The sequence below is a fragment of the Pinus tabuliformis genome, chromosome 5_2, assembly GCF_031772625.1.
Source record: "Pinus tabuliformis cultivar Carrire ecotype Pingquan chromosome 5_2, CPIR1, whole genome shotgun sequence".
In the NCBI taxonomy this organism is placed as follows: domain Eukaryota; kingdom Viridiplantae; phylum Streptophyta; class Pinopsida; order Pinales; family Pinaceae; genus Pinus; species Pinus tabuliformis.
Window position 1 is genome coordinate 570,400,499 of NC_142306.1, and position 19,790 is coordinate 570,420,288.

Below are 19,790 nucleotides of genomic sequence, written 5' to 3' on the forward strand. Positions count from 1 at the left end.
TCGGATGGGAAAGGTACCTTCTACTCTCTCCCCATTTCCTCTAATGTTTCTATTTTCAGCCATGGTCTCAAGAGGAATGGTTTCTTACTCTTCTTCTATTATAGGATCTTCGTATATTTCTAGAGGTTCACCTATAGGTTCTTCAGGATCACTGCCACCAAAGAAGAGAGAAGGGTGACTCAGTGATGTGTTGGGTACGAATTTTCCTGAATTGTCTCTGTTCCTACGAGGCATGAAACGAAATCTTTTTTTTTGGTGATTTTTGTTGTTTTTTTTGCTTGTACCTACAAAAACTTAAGTAGATTGAATTTCAACTAATTAAATTCTATCTTGCTGAAACGAAAATGCAGAATTGAAATGAAAGCAAGAAACGACTAACCTATTTTGTTGAAATGAAATTGCAGAATTGAAATGAAAGTAAGAAAGGACTAATCTATTTTGCTGAAATGAAATTGCGGAATTGAAATGAAAGTAGGAAAGGACTAATCTATTTTGTTGAAATGAAAGCAGGAAATAGCTAATCTACGCTTGCTGAATTGACATTGCAGAATTGAAAGGAAACAACTATTCTACTTTTGTTGAAATAAACTACTTAGCAGAATGTTTGCAGTGGAAAATAGAAGAAAAGTAGTAATCACAAAATACTCTGACGCTTCCCCAGCAACAACACCAAAAATATGGTGAGATTCAGTATTGCAGCAATGATGTTGCAACTCTTGGGACTCCCTACTTTACTTTTATCAACCCGATAGTTCGTAACAAACTTGGAAGCGACAGTGCTATATGCACAAGTACTATCTCTTACTGCAGGCTGTCACTTGATCAGCTGGCACAAGTTCACTAGGAGCTTAAGCCAACTTCTATGAGTTCTTAGAAGAAGCTTTTAACTGTGATGGATGAAAGCTAACTCAAAAGAGGCTAGTCTACTTGCAGAAAGAAGATGGAAGTTGAAAGGAAACGCAAACCCTAGCAAACCCTAATTCTACCGACTAACCCTACTTGTGCAAGAAAATGGATGTACAACTAATGAAATGGATACCATGGACTATTGCAAAGGTAAAATACATGTGTTTAAGCTACTTTTGAAGGAAAATATGGAAAAATCATCTTTTTGTATTTTTGAGCAATTTTATGCCAAATTATTATGCGTGTGTTTTAACTTTTTTTACTGTGCAGAGGTTTATTGGTGAAAGAAAATGGAGTGGGTGTTTGCAGAGGGTTAGGAAGGTATGGAGAGGACCTAAGGGTTCCCTAGCACCCTTTTGGAGATTTCCACCACACTCAGATCTCGAAAAACTACTCGTGTTATCTTCTACAGGAGGTTGCAGGGGATCTACAGGAAATTCTACAAGAACAGGCCGAAAGTGATTTTTAGAGGATTGATGGAGGAAAAATGGTGAGGAAGTGGAAATGAAGGATGGATAAGGATGTTAAGAGGTGTGGGACCTGGTAAATGAAGCTAAGGAGTGATGAAGATGGTTGGATTTGTTCAAGGATGTAGAAAGCAATGTTGCACAAAAATATAGAAATTAGGGTTAGTTGGGAAAGTGTGGCAAATGAAGGGAAGAAATCTTGAGTGAGGGGTTGGAGCAGGTTGTATGATGGAGGAAGGGTAGGTAGGAATGTATTACAGGTGTTCTGCACATTACTTTTCAAAAACTGAACTGATCCAAACAAAGACAAAAAAATAGAGATCTATCTACTTTGACCTAATCTACTCTTAAAAACCAGAAATATGATGAACAATAGTGTATAAACAAGAAATCATGCAAGAGAGCTATGGAAACTAAGCAAGAAAGATCTGAACATGAAGACACAACTGATATCAACTTTTCCAATTCAAAATCTCACACTAGCAATTTCATTAGAAGGCAAAAACAATGTTTTGTGGTAGCAAGTGTACCTTGGTCTCAATTCATGATCCCAAGGAGGGAGAATTGAGATTGAGGACTGATTGGTAGCCTTTTGTGGATATTTTTTGTTACCAAACTGTTAAATCAACCTGAAGCATGAACAGTTATCTAAATCATCAAAAGCAACCTAAGAAATGAAGCAAGATTTTAACCTAAATAACATAAATTAGTCTATGAATGCAAGAAAAACATATAAAAGTACACAAAGGAGGTACTGGCACTTGGGTTGGGCCCAACCCCAAGAGCTACAACCTCCTAAGAAAGATCAGAGCTGGCGCAAAGAAAGATTCATTTTCATTGCTCAAAAAATAATAGCTACATCCAAAAACTTTTTACAAGAAGAAGCTCAAAAATGTGTTGATACAGAGCTGCACTAATGTGTGAAAATAGACTAACAAAATGACTAAACTACCAAGGCTTGAAGCCTTCCTACTTATGCATACGAGGACCCCCAACAATTCTCCTTAACTTGAGGAGCTTGGCTGCCCAAAACTGCAGTTAATCAGCCACTTCACTAGACTTGCTCGGCTGCCCTTGAAATCATCTTTGGTGGGCTGTAGAACTCCGAGATGATGGTGGATAACTCGAGGAAAGGGTTATTTAATGCAGTAGACATCCCTCCTACAAATCCTCAGCCTTGTTTCTTCGTATTTGGCTGCCAATCTACTCATAAATGCCTAATATTGGTCCCAAAAATGTCCAAAATTCTGCAATAAGCACGTGCTAGACCTTGTCGTAAAGTGATTATTCCCATTCACACAATTAACATAAATATATTCAAAATCATGCATAAAACTATGGAGAATGGTGGATTAAATGAGAATATTAGGCAAAATGAGCCCATATAGTTACCCATTTCCGGGGCTCATCAAAAAGATGAACGGTGATGGTGATCGAGGTGGATGTTGGTGGACACCCACCTATCCCACTTGGATCCCCACAACTGTCTCTTTCAGTTTTTCAGTTTCCTTAATTGTAGCACAATTTACTATTTTTAGCAGTTTTTCGGGTCGTGAATTTTCGAAGCTGTTTTGAGGCCCTAAACAACATTTTTTTGGCAACATGGGGCCATGGACCAATATTTCTCTTCCAAAATTTGTAGCCCTCGGATAGATCTTTCTAACGAGCTATTGTGCACGTCAAACAGAGATCGTATGCCAAAGTTATGACCCTGGGAAGTTAATGTACCAATTTACCCAAAATGGGGCCCACAGTTTGGCGTTTCATCTCCTAGGGTTAGGTTTTTGGATGTTTGGGGTTGTCCATTGTTTCTCAACAATAAATAGGCCTTCGAGCCTCATTGTAACACAATTTAGAGGCATGTAGATGCCACATCTCTTCTCATAGATAAGCTACCATCGCCCTAGCTAGTTTATTTCCATTTCTGTTTGTAAGCATATTTCAGTATTTTACAATAATGAAATGAAGTATTATTTCTGCTGCATCTCTGTATGTATGGTTATATCTGTAATTTTTTTCATTCCTGTTTAAATCTAGATCAGTGGTATCAGAGTGGTCTGCTCTTTCTTTGTCTTTCTTTGCATGCCCCCAACGTGGTCAGGATATAAGGAGTCAAGGCTTGAACTGGTCGAACCTTTGCAAGACTAGCCTCGCAAATCCCAATGGCCTCCCATGGCAGATGAAAAGAAAGACGAGGGGGCAAGAGATCCTATCAAAATCTTGCTTGAAGAGGCCCTCGAGTGAGAAAGGAACACGATGATGGACAAATTTTCCCAAATCCTTCAGCGGCTACCGAGGGGCGACACATCTACTTCCAACAGCTACTCTAGAAGCGCTACACCCTTTAAGATATGAGTTAACTTTGACATTCCCATATTTGAGGGTCAGGAAAAGATTACTTTTTCTCTTCTTAAAGCCGCCCCCCACGTCAAGGACTGGTGGGAAACCTACTGCGAGCAGAAGAATGAAAGTATGACCTCACTGTTTTCAGCCACACCCACTTGGAATTCATTTCGAGCTGCCATCAAGAAGCAAGGCCTCTATACCCTGCTGCCTACCCCTAGTCGACCTTGGGAATCCATCTCCATGGATTACATGTCGGGCCTTCCTTCTACTAAGCATGGAAACAACTGTGTTTTTGTGGTCATCAACATGTTCTCGAAGATGGCCATTATGGCGGTTTGCAAGAAGAATATCACAGTAGAAGCCAATGCTAAACTCTTCTTTGAACAAGTGTGGGTACACTTTGGGATCCCATAGTTTATCATCTCAGATCGGGATAGTAGGTTCCTCAGTACATTTTGGTCCAGTCTCTGGTTGATGCTGGACACCAAACTCACTAAGTCCACAACCTTCCATCCCCAAACTGATGACCAGACAGAGGTTTTCAACAAGATGATCGTACACATTCCGCGCATGTACAACTCAAAGCATCCATGCACATGGGATGAGAGCCTCCCCTATGTTCTTAACAACTATAACCGGGTTCTCCACATCTTAACTGGCCACATCCCTTTTCAGGTGGGCTCGGGATTCTAGCCACTATGTCCCATTGATGTGGCCATGCCATTTGCAGCTACTCAAGCAGATTCAGATCATGTCTAGTCCGAAACAGATAAGGAAAACAACTTCATTGAGCACATCCAACATATTCGCCAGTAGGTCCACGAAATTCTAGAGAAATCAAATGCCAAGTACAAGCAGCGACATGATCAACATCGGGTGCCACACAAGTTTCAGGTGGGCGATAAAGTTTGGTTTCATTTGAAAAAGGAACGCCTTACCGAAGCCTATCAGAAACTCAGACCACTCCGATATGGTCCTTACACCATTACCAAGGCCATGGGAGACAATTCATTTGAGCTCAGCATTCCCCCATTCCTTGGCCTACGCCCAGTGTTCAATGTGGACCACCTTCGGCTATACCTTCCACCATTACTAGACACATCCCACATTGCAGAACAACTCACACCCATAGAGTTAAATTCAGATTGCATGGAACAAGCTGCAACTGATTGGATCATGGACACATAGATCAAGCACACTCACCAATAAAATATTCAACTGTATCGAGTTGTCAAAGCAGGCCAACTCCTTCACCGGGGCAAGTGGCTCACTAGGGACAAAGTTTAGCAGAAGTTTCCTCATCTCATGGAGGAACTCAATGCAATGGGGACCATTTCTTCCTAAGGGGGGAGGAATGATCCAGGTGGATGTTGGTGGCCACCCACCTATCCCACTTGGACCCCCACAACTGTCTCTTTCAGTTTTTCGGTTTCCTTAATTGTAGCATAATTTACTATTTTTAGCAGTTTTTCGGGTCCTGAACTTCCAAAGCTATTTTGAGGCCCTAAACAACGTTTTTTGGGAAAACTAAGAGAAACACAGGTCCATGGCCCAATGTTTCTCTTCACAAAGTTGTATTCCTCAGATAGATCCTTCTAATGAGCTATTGTGCATGTCAAACAGAGATCGTATGCCAAAGTTACGACCTTGGGAAGTTGATGTACCAATTTACCCAAAACGGGGCCCACAGTTTGGCATTCCATCTCCTAGGGTTAGGTTTTTGGATGTTTAGGGTTGTCCATTGTTTCTCAAAAATAAATACGCCTTCGAGCCTCATTTATTCGTCACATCTCTTCTCAGATATAATCTACCATCGCCCTAGCTAGTTTATTTCCATTTATGTTTGTAAGCATATTTCAATATTTTACAGTAATGAAATGAAGTATTATTTCTACTGCATTTCTGTATGTATGGTTATATCTATAATTTGTTGCATTCCTGTTTAAATCCGGATCAGATGAAGATCATTCCATGGAATTTCATCTGAAGTCATAACCTCCATGATACTTTTGTTAGTTGGAAATGTATAATTGAAAGGATCAGAGAATGCAATCGATTCTAACCAAGGCAAATGAGAATAATCTTTATTGACCGTATCGACTCAATCAATATTAGAAGATGCTGGGCTAGAAAATGATTGTACTACCTGATAAGCCAATTCAAAAAGGCTCAAAGGCATCTCACTTCCATAGGAGGATAACCTAGACTCTAAAGGCACTATCCACAGATCATGAGATTCCATAGTGCTTGATGTAATCATGTTTACCTTGGTAAAATTAGAAGGAAAATTTGGTGGAGGCGTCGCAAAGGTTCCCATCAATGAGGAGTCTTTAATTAAACTAACACCAATATCTTCATAAGGAGAAATTTTTTTTTTCTGACAATAGGTATGCTTCTCGCAAAGTTAGGGTCTAAAGTGTAGTAAGGCAACTGGTCTACTTTGAAAATTTTTCCTTTGTGAGGAAATTGTGTCATTCGAAACAGTGACGAGACCACTACTGAAATAGGAGAAGTCCAACTTCAACTAAGAAAAAGGTTGTCATCTAGCTGAGCATCCACAACTTCAACTTCGATTGTGATGGTTTTGCCCTCTGGCTCTATGGGAAAATCGTTCAGGATCCCATATGGATGAAAACCTCTTCCATCAAAGGCTTTTGGAGTGGTAGGCAATTGATTGATGGTTGGAGAACCTAAAGCATTCCAACAAGAAATCGACATATTGCACGTAGAAACTCCTTCATCAACCACTGTATGAAATACTCATCTAGCTTTAACAAAAACTAGAATCTGGATTTCTAGTTGATGAGGGAGTCTCAGGATATGACTCTCAAGATCAAAGACAATTAAGTTAGAATCCTGCGGATCAATATATCCTATAGCTGACAATAAAATCTTTTGTTGTGTTGGACATGTTTGCAGCACCTCCACAGCTGACGTTGTGGAAGGAGACATTGCCAGGTCTTTAACAATGTTATAATTTTGTGCATCTCTAGCATGCAGGTTGAAAGTTGATTTCCGAGGCACACCTTTGGTAGGTGGTCAAGTTAACATGTCAGGATTTGGCTTGTCATTCTGTAATGGCTCAAAAGGAGAAGGAGGAATTGAATTGGAAGTTTGACCATACAAACTAGCCTCGTTTCCATTTTTGATAGGATGCTTGGACCTGTAATCTTTGGATATCGTAGCTACCAAAACTTCTTTCAAAGACATCATCATGATATCTTGCAATATGGAAGAGGAAGATGTGTTATGAGAAACCATTTTGTTGTCTCAAGAAGTAAATGGATCCTTCAAAAAGGCGGGAGTTGGAGAACCTTTAATGCGTTTAGAAACCTCTGCCCGATATGGGCATTCCTTTGTATAGTGATCCTCATTGCAAATAAGGCAAGGATAGCGAGGTTTTCATTTTTCGTTAGTAGGCTCATCTTTAGAAGGTTTCTCTTTTGAAGCAACATTTTGTTTCCATTTACCTTTCCCCTTCTTTTTATTTCTGGATGATTTCGTCTTTCCAATAGATGATTGTACAACGTTGATCTCAGAAATAGATTATGGAGGAATGCTTTCAGATGGTGTATCTTGTATGGCCAAAGTCTGAGTATTTTTAGAATTGTTATTTTTTCCTTTAGATTGTTGGCTAATAGAACCTATAATACCGTCAAAAGAATTAGATCGTGATCCTATAGGAGATGTAATAATGGGTTCACTTGTAGGGCAAGGTAAATTTGGGATTTTTTCGTACAAAGTGCCAGATTGAGTGTAGACTAAGTCTAAGTACTGGGCATGAGCAATTAATTTCTCTTTCATGAAGACACCTTCCTTGTCAACATCTTCTGTGGTAATATGAAGAAGCGACTTTGTAAACCATTCAACTAAAATTTGATTTGGAATGAAAACTTTGACTAAGCAATGTCTATGTCTCCATTCATGGATATGATTAGAGATGTGAGTTGACTTCGATTGTTTTAAAGAAGCTAATAGTTCGGTACCAGTGTCATAATGGATTGGTAGCTGAAACTGGGTTATACATGATGTTGCCAGGGAGTTAAAGTTATGGAAAGTAGCACGAGGTAGCTCAATGTACCATTTAGCTGCCAAACTGGTTAAAGTTCATTGGAAAATGTGTAGATGGATGGAATCATTGATAAAAGAATTCGATGCACACCAAAGATGATATGTCATCACATGATTGGACGGATCCTCTCTTGATTTACCTTCAAATTTGGGTATGTCACTTGGTAACTTGGTCGGAATCATCGGCTAAAAGGGATAATAATAAATAGGATTGTTGGTTAATGAGATAAATCTGGTAGATCTAGCATTACAATAAATGATAACTACCAGCTAGGATCTCGTGGTAAAGTTTGATAACCTTGCGAGTTAAGACCAAACCTTGGAGGCAGATATCCAAGATATCCTGGAATAGCCTGAGCAGTTGAAATTGGAATTCCACCAGGGTAACCAGATTGAACCATACGGGGTTGAGGTTGAACAAGGACTTGATAAGTATGAACAAGGTACGGTTGACTCTGGAAAGTTTGAGCTTGACCCATTTGACCTAAGTAATCTTGCCCCAACAAAGATTGCACTTGCAAAGGACGACCTTGAAAAGTTGGGTTTTGGTAAGTTTGAACTTGGAAAGGCAGACTTTGAAAAACGTGTCCCTCAAAAGGTGGAACCTAGTAAGCTTGAACTTGAAAAGGTGTTTGTACTGTTCTGACAATGGGTTTCTCGATAGGAATGTGGTATAGACTGGACTGTAGGAATAGTTTGATAAGTAGAAGACTGCGGGATTGCCTCAGTAATCTGAGGAGCAAATATTTGAGGGCTTATGGGAACGGTCATTTGTGATACTCCTAGAATAGGTGGCTAAGGATACCTTGGAATCGACTGTGAAATAGTTGTTTGAACAGGGGTTTGTGGTGAATTCAGCAGCATGCATGTCATCATGTGCACGCATGTGATCCCACTCATTCAATACACTCACCGAGGCAAAGATGAAGTAATTCCAACTGGAGCTGAACATGTAGTGGATATTTGATGTGCATGACCACCGACGCACACTAGAAGATCAACACAGACACTACGCATCAGTGTGTTGTCGGTTTGGCCACACCCAAGAATACCATGCGCATGTTAGCAGACAAGTTGGATGGAGGAGCCACACCAATGCACCCAGATGCAATAGAGGCAAGAGTTTTCTTCAACAAGATGTCACCATGGAGTGCATGCACACCATCACGGATGACCAAGCTTGGCATCATCTCACCACCTTCACCATCACAAGCATGTCAAAGAGTTGGTCTCACCACAATGGACCGAGTGTCAGTGATGTCTTGCATGGCTTGCTCAAACCATTTTGTCTCACATGGGCACATGTGCATTGTAATGTAACGTCTTGTCAAGTGGAAGTTCAAGTGTCGATAGTTGGATGTAACAGTCATAGAGTAGATGAAGAGTCATGAGGGTAGATGAACTGTCACAAAGGGGAATGTCAAGGGTCACCCCATCGTTTACTATAAATAGAACCTCATAACTCATTGTAAAGGCTTTTGGTCAGCCAAGCTTCCGATAAGACTATCTTGGAGAAAGCTTGGACAATATTGTAACGAGCCTTGGCTTCTCCACTGCGCAGATCTGGTACATCTCTTTGGAGTAGCATGTAGTGGTGGCTGTAATGTTTCGCTATCGGAACTAGTGGTTGGACATGGATGTATTGTATTACTGGAACTTACACTTCGTAATATAACAAGAGCCAACACGTTTCATGCATATGTTGTATTGTATTCTATGCTATCTGGTTTACTATAAATGATATATGTATCTGTTTACTTCCGCATGCATGTATAGCTCTTTGTGTATGTATGTATGAATCGTTTTGAAATGTGTTGTTGGTTTAACCATCACTTTGGATTGCTTGCTAACTTGCTTTCCATGTTGTGATGTATCTTTGCTCGTGTGTTCCCTTCTTAACTGTGTGCTATCACAGGTTTCCAAGGGGCGCACTCATCTCAACTCTCGTGTGTTAGAACCTCTCATGCACCTTCCTTGACTCACTGCAACTATCACACCCTTGCTACCAACAGAGTTATCTTACTTGCCTTTATGCAAAATTGCGATCAAGGCATTACCGTACGACCCATTGCTGGGACTCATACACCAAATAGTCTGAGGTCTAATTGAGACTTATTACCGGGGAGATCCCCTTACATGTTGGCAAGTCTAGCACCGTAAAAAACTCAAAGTTGTAGAATACCAAGGATTAGGTCGGAAAGGAGAGAAAGGAACTATTGGGTCAAAAGTTTCAGTGCCGGTAAATTGAGAATGAGGTGTCTTTCTTTCTTTGGTAACATCTTCCATACTAATTAACCCAGGAGGTAATTCAATCATTACTATTAGCTTCCTTCGAGGTGAAGATGGCTCAAGAGTAGGAGCTGAAACAACCGAAGGTGATTCAGGCTAAGAAAGTTCAAATCCAAGATGTTCTACGTCTGGTCGGTAAGTTCAGTGTCTGAAACTTCACTAGTGCCAAATTATGTGTGAACTACTTCAGTAATCTCTAGATCATAGTGAACTTAGCTTGATTCTACTTCTTGTGTTGGATTCAATTCGGTTTCTTATGTCTACGATTGTAAAATTGTTGATGTTTCAGGTTCATTTGAGGCTTTTGATCCTATTGACTTTGACCTTTCTATTTTTATCTTTTCCAACTAGGTTGGTGTGTATTCAAGAGGTTGAATGGGTATATTATCCTTGGTTATATTTGGATATATGGAACTCATATATACTCTTTTTTACTTGTGTTTAGGCTTTGAATCTCAATGATGGACAAAAAAACAATCTATCCACTTGAAACAATGTAGTCTATAAAATTAACTCCCATTGTTAACCCCTGGTTTTAAAGTTTAAAAATGAAAAAACCAAAAACACACAAACCAACTAATTACACCTCATTATTCTTCATACACATTTATATATACAATAAAGAAATAACTCACCATTGAAGAACTAAATAATAGGCAACAAAGAGGAGAATAAGTACGAGCCATTGAAGTTAAAAACAATTCACCATTGGGGGATTTATAACCTTATATATATATATATATATATATATATATATAATTATGCATGTTTTCGAATAGGGCCTTGAAAACTTCAATTTAATTATCAATAATTATACGTGTATGGTAGAGATTTAATCCCCATATAATATTCTTCATAGTGTACACAAATCACAAGTTAAGATTTATTTCCAAAATAGTTATGTTTTTTACTTAAGATGTAAATTTAAATAAATATAAGATAAAGTAAATATTTAAATGCCTATTATTAATTACTATACCAACTATTTAACTATATAGATAAACTATCAATATAACACAATGCCCTGAAATCTCAAGTAATGTCCCCATGCACCCATATCAAGTAATGTCCCCAGCCACGCAGCACCCGCTCTGGGCTTCCTATCTTCAACAACTTCAGAGACCACAAAGTTGTGATAAATCCGAGTGAGTACCTCTGTAAATGCATCCTCCACTTTCACAGCATCTTTAGCCGAAGTCTCTATGAAGCACAGGCCTTCTCTCTCAGCCAAATACCTGCCTTCTTTCGTGGAGACGCATCTGGAATCTTGGATGGTCTTGTTCCCCACCAGCATTATCACCAATCCTTCAGCTATCTCTCTGCGTTCTCAAAGCTCAGTCGGCTCCTTATATCATAGACCACTAGTTCTCACGCCGATCTCTATAGTATGAAGTTGTTATAACCATTTTAAAAAACAAATGAATGAAAAAAATGATGAGTTCGTCAAACAATTAAATTTAATCCTAATTAATCAGATTCCAAAATATCTTTGAAATCAAATTTATCCAAAATACTCGCCTTCTTTGGTGCGCGTAGCGAATTCTACTGCAACTGTTGGCTTCGTATTCTCTAGGAAGATATCATCAGCGATTCTGGATAATAAGCTCGTTTGTCCTGCACTACTGTCCCCTAGGAGCACAACCTTGAATAGCCAGTCATACTCTGCATCAACTGTGTACAACATTGCTTTCAAGTTTCTATGCTCTGGTTATTCGTACTTTTTAGATGAAGAGAATTTTCATACAAACCTCTGAACATTGGAGGATATGAATGTTCAGAGGATATGTATTTATAGGCAATCTAAGAGATGTATTGAAGGTATTTCACGTGAAAGTACTATAAAGAAGTGGTTGCTTAAAGCAGTGACTTTAAAATTGGATAATAATAATAGTCATTTATTTTCGGAATTTTAAGGGGGTCTCATACACTAATTTGGTGTCTGGCTTGGGACCTTAAAATTGGATAATAATAACAGTGATTTATTTTTGGAATTTTAAGGGGGTCTTATACACCAATTTGGTGTCTGGCCCAGGACTTTAAAATTGGATAATAATAACAGTGATTTATTTTCAGAATTTTAAGGGGGTCTCATACACCAATTTGGTGTTTGGCCCATGACCTGAAAATTGGATAATAATAACAATGATTTATTTTCAGAATTTTAAGGGGGTCTCATACACCATTTTGGTGTCTGGTCTGTGACTTTAAAATTGGATAATAATAACAGTGATTTATTTTCAAAATTTTAAGGGGATCTTATACACCAATTTGGTGTCTAACTTGACCTTAAAATTGGATAATAATAATAGTGATTTATTTTCGAAATTTTAATTTAATTATCAATATTTTTTTTTGATTTCACTTATTTAATATTTTAAAATATTTTTAATAATATGATTTATTTTTAAAATAGTTATTTATTTTTATTTTTTTATTACTTTTATTTTTAAATAATTTAATATATTTTTTAATAAAAAATGTCATATTTCCAAAACAGTGATGTCTTTTCACTCTTTTAATTATTTATTTTGAATAAAAAAATGTAATATGAAACACCATTTATAAAATTGTGGTTTTTTTTGGGTATGGGGAATTTCTATGATAAATGAGGGTAAATCTTCATGGTTAAGAAACTTGTTACATGTTTTTTAGTGTATATATGCTTAACTTATATATTTTTTTTTCTCATTAATAATAGTGATTATTTTAAATAAAGTATAATTGAGTTGATTCTTATGATTTTTTTTTAATTTTAATAACTTGAGATGTACAATAAAATAAGTGTTTTGATGATTATTAAAGATTGATTCCCATAGACATTTACCTAGCCATTTATTTTATATGGTTGCACTAACTTAATGGATGTTTTTTTCATTTTCTTGGATAATATCTTTAATAAATTTGTTGGTATATGTGTGTCTTGTTTATGAAAATTTACATTTCGTATGTTAGTATAAAATTAACCAAATACCTAGTAACATTCACAATAACTCATTAAACTAACCCTATAAACATTAATTATATAAATAAATGTCTTACGTAAATAAACCTTTAAAACCTTAATAATAAATAAATAAATAAAAAACAACTTAAAATGACATTCCAAACTAGTGATTCCAAACTAGTGATTGGTTAGACAAAGGAAAAACATCGTTAATCCCCTACATGAGAGATGGTCCATTAAAGGGTTATGAGACATTTTGCAGAATACACGTTTGAACGTTTTCACTAATAAATACAACTACTATTACCAAGAAAACATAAACCATGCTTTTACAAACACACTTCACTGTGAAAAAATGCGTTTGGAAAAATATCATTATGAGTATTCTTCAACGAGGGTTTTCTAATATACATTGAGACCCACCCTCCCCATAATGGGTTAACATTAATTAGGGAAAGGTCTAGCACACAAATTCATATGGGGTAAAAAAAAAATAAAAAAAATATTTGTTAGTATATAGGAGCTTAGGGATATTTTCAATATATTAAAAACATGAAAGTATTGATGGGTATAGAATATGGTATCCTGGGTGGTTAATTTAGGTAGGGGAGGATAGGAATTGGGGTGGTGTGGGGCTTTTGAATGGGTCACTTTATATTAGATTGGTTCATAGCCTTCAAGATATTTGTTCTCTTCAAATTCTCTTCTTCTTCTTTTTTTTTCAATGCCCATAATCCTTTTAGAGACATTATTCTTTGTTGTTCAATGCTTATACCACCCTCAATGACATGAGAAAATATCACGTATGTAATAACTTATACAATTGCTTAGGCATTACATGGCTTAATGTATCCCTTAATTCTCCCATATCAACCTACTACATGTATCATACCATCAATCTAACACCGATTGAAATCAAGGATTTGTCCAAAAATTCCATTAGAAATTTGAGGATTTTAGTAAAACATGACAATGTGGCCCAGTGGAAGGACACTATAATGAACCCCATTGCATAGAAACAAATAAATTACCATAGGAATTTGTGCCTATAGCTTCTAGCAATATTTTTCCCCATTTCATAAGGAGTGTGATATAAGAATTAATACATTGATGACTCATAAGAAAACTTCACTACAACTAGTCTCTTTGTTTGGTTTCTTAGAAAGGAGAGGAAGAGGCATGATTTGGGTAGCATTGATCCCTTTTGGCCTCAATGAATGATGCAAAGGAATTAATGTTGTTAAAGTCTCCATAAACGCAATCAATGCATTGATTAAATTAAAATAGGGAAGAAGAAAAGAAAAAATGGGTAACCCACTAGTTTGCATTCATGGCTTATAATAGTGATGCCATGTTACCATACTAGGTATAGAAATAAAAAGAGGCATTAAAATTGTCATGGAAAAAACAAAAACTTAAGATATCGAAGTGAAAATTGAGGGATTTTTAATTGGAAAGACGTATCATGAGAGGGGTTTACCAAAAGGATTTTGGAAATATATAATGAAATTAGGGGTAGTTTGTACTATCCATAAATGCACATGGTGTCATAGGTACATGAAATCAACCCCCTTGTAACACTTCCTCATGAATTACGATGTTGGGAGGAATTTTAATTTGTTATTGTATTGATTCCACCCTCAATTCATCTTCCTAGTGGGGGGAGAATTATTACTTGTACATTTATTATTCGAATTGTGGTCATTATACATTCACAACATTGGAATTACCTCTCGTTGAGTTAATGTGAATATAATTATTAAGTTGGAATAGATTAAAGTCCCTCACTTGTAAATTTCAAATTCATCTTTGGAAGACACTACTACAAATCCCTTTGATTACCTTCCTTGTTAGCTCCCTTTTTCTACTTACACTGACTATTTTAGTGTATTTTTCTCCATGTTTTTGAAAACATTGACACTATTTATCGAGTTGGCGCTAATTTTGGCATTTTTTTCGCTAATCACAGACAATTGGCACTAAATTCAGCGATAAATAGCGTTTATTTTAGCACCAATTAATACAACCAGTTTAACATCTTCTTTAGTTCCTAATGTAGCTTCATGTATAGCTTCTTGTGTAACATCCTATTTTTCTCCTGGTTATGGCATTGTTTTTAGCTTCCTGTGTAACACCCTATTTTGCTCCAGGTTATGGCATTGTTTTTAGCTTCCTTTGTAGCTTCTTTTTTTTAGCTTCCGCTATAATGTCCTATTTTTCTCTTGTTATGGCATTGGATAGGAATTTTTTTGTTACACATGTTGAGGACAGATTTTGTAATTAAGTTGGGGGGAGGAGTGTACCGTATGTATCTTACAACATACTATGACTATAAAAAAAAATTGTAACTACCATCTGGCTGACACACAATACACTTATCCTAAATCAGTAATTATCCACTATCATTGTTACTCCTACTGACATTTTTGAAAATCAATGTGACTACTTGGAAATCATTCCTGGTAGTTGTCATTTATGATGAAAATCCTGAACTCATTGAAAGGGTAACCTTAATTATTACGTACCCATTGTCAAATTTCATTTAACTGATATTCTCTACCAAAGTGTTTGTATTGACCAAGTATCGCCCCGTAATAGTCTTTGAGCAATTCTAAGTAGTAACAGTCTCTGAAAAACAATGGGAGGAGCAACAGTCCGTTATGAGCCAGACTCCATTGATGCATTGCTACACCATCCACAAGCCCTAGAGATATTTGGGAATGTGGGGTGGTTAGTCTACTTTGAGAAACTTCAGGGTTTTAGCAAAGAAATTGTTATGGAATTCACACAGGCTCTACAGGAGCAGCATTCAGAGGCTAGAGGATTCATAATTGTTGTTATAGAGGACATAATTTCCAGGGTGACAGGTTTACCTCAGACAAGGGATCGTTGTTTTTCTAGGAAAATAACAGTTCCAACATCAAGGAGAGGAAGTAAGGAGAAAGGGGAGAGGTATTGATAAAACATCCCTTCCTCACCCTTGGGATGATGTGGATTTATTTATACATAAGTTCATTACTTGTGAGGGATGTTTTGGGATAGTATTAAATTATCATTTTCAGTTATTGGCACATCTTCATAATGGACAACTAAAATAATTGCCCTATTATTTGCTAAAATATTTACAACATATGGAAGAGGCAGTGTGTATGGAAATTACACCTCCCACACAATGTAAAGCAGTTACACTTCCTAGACAAAGAAGAGTAGTTACACCTCCTAGACCCCGTCACAAAAATCGTAAGAGATGGAGTTCCATAAGAATGTTTGTTGGTCCATTCATTGAAGGAAAAAGAGAATGAACTAGAGAAACTATGGATATATTTAGTGGATAATCTGAGGATAGTTATTATGGACGCCCTATTGAGGAAGAAGGGTCTGAGGTAGAGACTGTTGAAATAGGGGCACCTAGAATAGCGTTAGCTGAAGGAGGGGTTCATGAAACAAAAATTCCTAGGGAATCTAAGGAAGTATCTAAAAAATCTACTCTTGTACAAACTGTGGTGAAAAAAAGGAAATTAAAGAAGCTAGAAAGTGAAGGATAGGAGGTAAGTGTTGAAACAACACTAGAAGATAGAGCAGTTGCACCTACCAGAGAAAGTTGAGCAGCTACACTTCCTAGAAAAATAAGAGTGATTACACCTTCTAGACCCCATCGGAGAAACACTAAGAGATAGAGTTCCATAAGAATGTCTATTGGTACATCCACTGAAGGAAAAAGAGCATACACTAAAGAACCTGTGGATATATCGAGTGGGAAATATAGTTATTATGGATGCCCTATTAAGGAAGAAGAGCCTGAGGTAGATACTATTGAAATATGGGCACTAGAACCATGGGGACTTCACTGATGAAGCAATACCATATCACGTGCATTCATATTGGGGGATAAAAAATGAGGAAAATATAAAATAACATATTGACCATATAATAGGGGCTAAAAGAGTTTTTTTTTTATGTTATATTATAATATATATATATATATATATATATATATATATATATATATATATATATATATATATATATATATATATATATATATATATATATATATAGATATATATATGATAGGGTATTTTTTATTCCGTTTTTTGGCCAAGAAGAGGCAAAAAAATAGGTGTGGGATGGAGAAATAGAAGTATTAAGAGCGAGAATATTTTTTCCTCTTTGTGCCATTGTTGTTGCTGTTTACTCTGCTAATTGACCTCCCAAACAATTTTTTCTATTCGATTTCAGCTTAATCATTGCCAGAGTGGTATGAGATGAAACTTTGTTCGTCGCTCATCAGTATGAAGCCAAGATGAAGGAAATCACAAAATTTCAACAATACGAGATGAGGTCTTTGCAAGCTATGATGAAGTTCAAGAGAGCTTCAATGAAATGGGCTACATGAGAATCATTTTAGAGGTATCTATGCCTATGGGTTTGAGAAGTCGTCTATGATTCAATAGAGAGGAATAATGTTGTTTTGGAAGGGTCTTAATGTGGTATAGCAGGCCAAATCTAGAATGAGAAATACAATGACTTTTTGTTTCGAAATTCTGGAGCAACTTGACTATGGTTTGATGGGTTTTTGCCCCACCCGAGAGCTTGCACAACAAATCGAAAAGGTCATGCGCGCTCTCGGGGATTACTTGCAGGTTAAAGTTCATGCCTGCGTAGGTGGAACCAGTGTTCGCGATGATCAGCGTATACTCATGAGTGGAGTTCATGTTGTTGTTGGAACCCCGGGCCGTGTGTTTGACATGTTACGCAGGCACTCTCTTCGCCCCGATTGCATCAAGATGTTTGTGCTGGATGAAGCCGATGAAATGCTTTCCAGGGGTTTCAAAGACCAGATCTATGATTTTTACTTTATTATTTTTTTAAGAGCAAGGAAGATTTCCTGAAGAGAAAAGCAGAGGAACGATGGTTGTGGAGGAAATAATTGAGCAAATTGGAAACATGGATCTAAATGGGCATTGATGTGGAAAGTGGTGTAATAATCTGCAGATCTACTTCAGACGACCTCTGTAGGCATCGATTTGATGTGTGATGATGGTTTTTTAATCAATTATCTGTCCTTCCCACAAGATCAGGGTGAATGTATCCCTAATGTCGAAGATCTAAGGAACCCCAGGCATATTATGAGAGATACCAACATAAATGGCTTTAGATGCTGAAAAAATCCCATAAAACGATCTGAAAAATGCTTCAGCTTCAGATATGACCCTAGAAAATGGAACTATAAAAGGGAAGTGATCCCCATCTCTTTTGCAAACAAAAAAATGTGCAGATCTAATGGTATAATGTATTCAGAAGAGGATCATATTCGGCCCAAACTCGACAGAGAAATCGCTATGGATCAACCCATCAATTCTATGTTCGAGATCCGCCTCCCCTTCATCATTTCTCTGCTTGATTGTGGTGAGGCTTGTTAGATCTACAATAGTTTGCAACATTTGATCGGCAAAAAGTAGGTTTGGCAGTGCTGGTTGTGCTTTCAAGTGGTTCGCAACAGTGAATCTCTTCTTCCCCTTTATTCTCCTAATTCTCCCTCATTACCCCTTAATCTTCATTTTCTTCTTAAACCTTGTGTAAACCCATATTTACTCAAGCCTCACTTACATTCTTTAACTCCCCATTCCTCTGTTTTCTGCTAAAATTTCTCCATAAGCCCTTTTTCACGACTTTTAGGTGCTTTTTGTTTATAATTTGATTAAAACCCGCGTAAACCTTTTATTTGTTTATTCCCGGCACTAACGTTTTAATACATTATAGCCGCGCCCATACAAAGAAATTTAATATTGACGGGTCCTCACCTTTCGCATCTTCCCCTCATTAACCCTTGACCTTTTTCTACCATCCGATTGCACACGCCATGTAGTCCAACGCCATTCGCTAGCCCTCTCCCCGCAAGCCGCGCATGCGATAACCCGCAGGGAAGGTGGCTTCCCGCCAGACCTGCTTGCCATGCATCGCAACCTTATTCGATCGTGCCTCTGTGTACATAAACCGCCCAACACCAATAGGCGGTGCAGGGAAACCGCCCGCCATGCAAAACCGCTGCCCCCAGGCATTAAAAACATTTGCAGCTTCAGCGCCCGATCGCTGTCGGATCTACCCGATTGCGATCCGATGGCCTGTATTCACTCCGCCCGCATGTCCTCCCAATGGCTTCCTCCGTGTAATCTCAGTCGTTCGTTCCCTTGATCCAACGACCCTCATCTTCCTCACCTCTCCGCCTCCCAATAGCTCCTCTTGATGAGATCTCTGCCGTTGATGTATATGATCCGACGTCCGCATTTGATTTCTATTCTTCCTGATAACCATTGCGAAATGTTTCCCGCCATTTCTCTTCACAGTTCAGCCTTCAATTACTTGTACTCAGCGCATTCAATCTGCAACCACTGCAGTTAAAGAGCAGCATGGCTAAGGACGAAGAGGACGACCTCGAGTAGTGAAAAAATTTTATCAGGCGTGGAATTTCATCTATAATTTACTCCAGCTACCTGAGAAGGACTTCAGAATATCAGAAAAGGATGATTTGTTCATTAAAATACTCAGAGTTGTAGCAGAGGCCCATTTTAGATTGTAAATGTGGTTGGTGGTCATTTATTGACTCCTCCACACATAGTTTAGCAGACTGTTTGTAAACCAACCTCTATATATATCTAGAAGACAGAATGTAATAGATTGATGAGTGTTATTTTGCTGTAAGGTTCAACTTCTGGAGATTGTAACTGATGTGATACCTACAGCGTTTGGTCTTCATTTTCAGCTAA

At 37.7% G+C, this 19,790-nt stretch overlaps 2 pseudogenes; one reads left to right on the forward strand and one right to left on the reverse strand.

Annotated features, from left to right (window-relative positions):
• The window catches only part of LOC149160243 (ras-related protein RABA1e pseudogene), a 144,815-nt pseudogene that overhangs the window by 83,095 nt on the left and 41,930 nt on the right, over positions 1-19,790 (reverse strand).
• LOC149160244 (eukaryotic initiation factor 4A-13 pseudogene) lies at positions 16,713-17,915 on the forward strand (annotated as a pseudogene).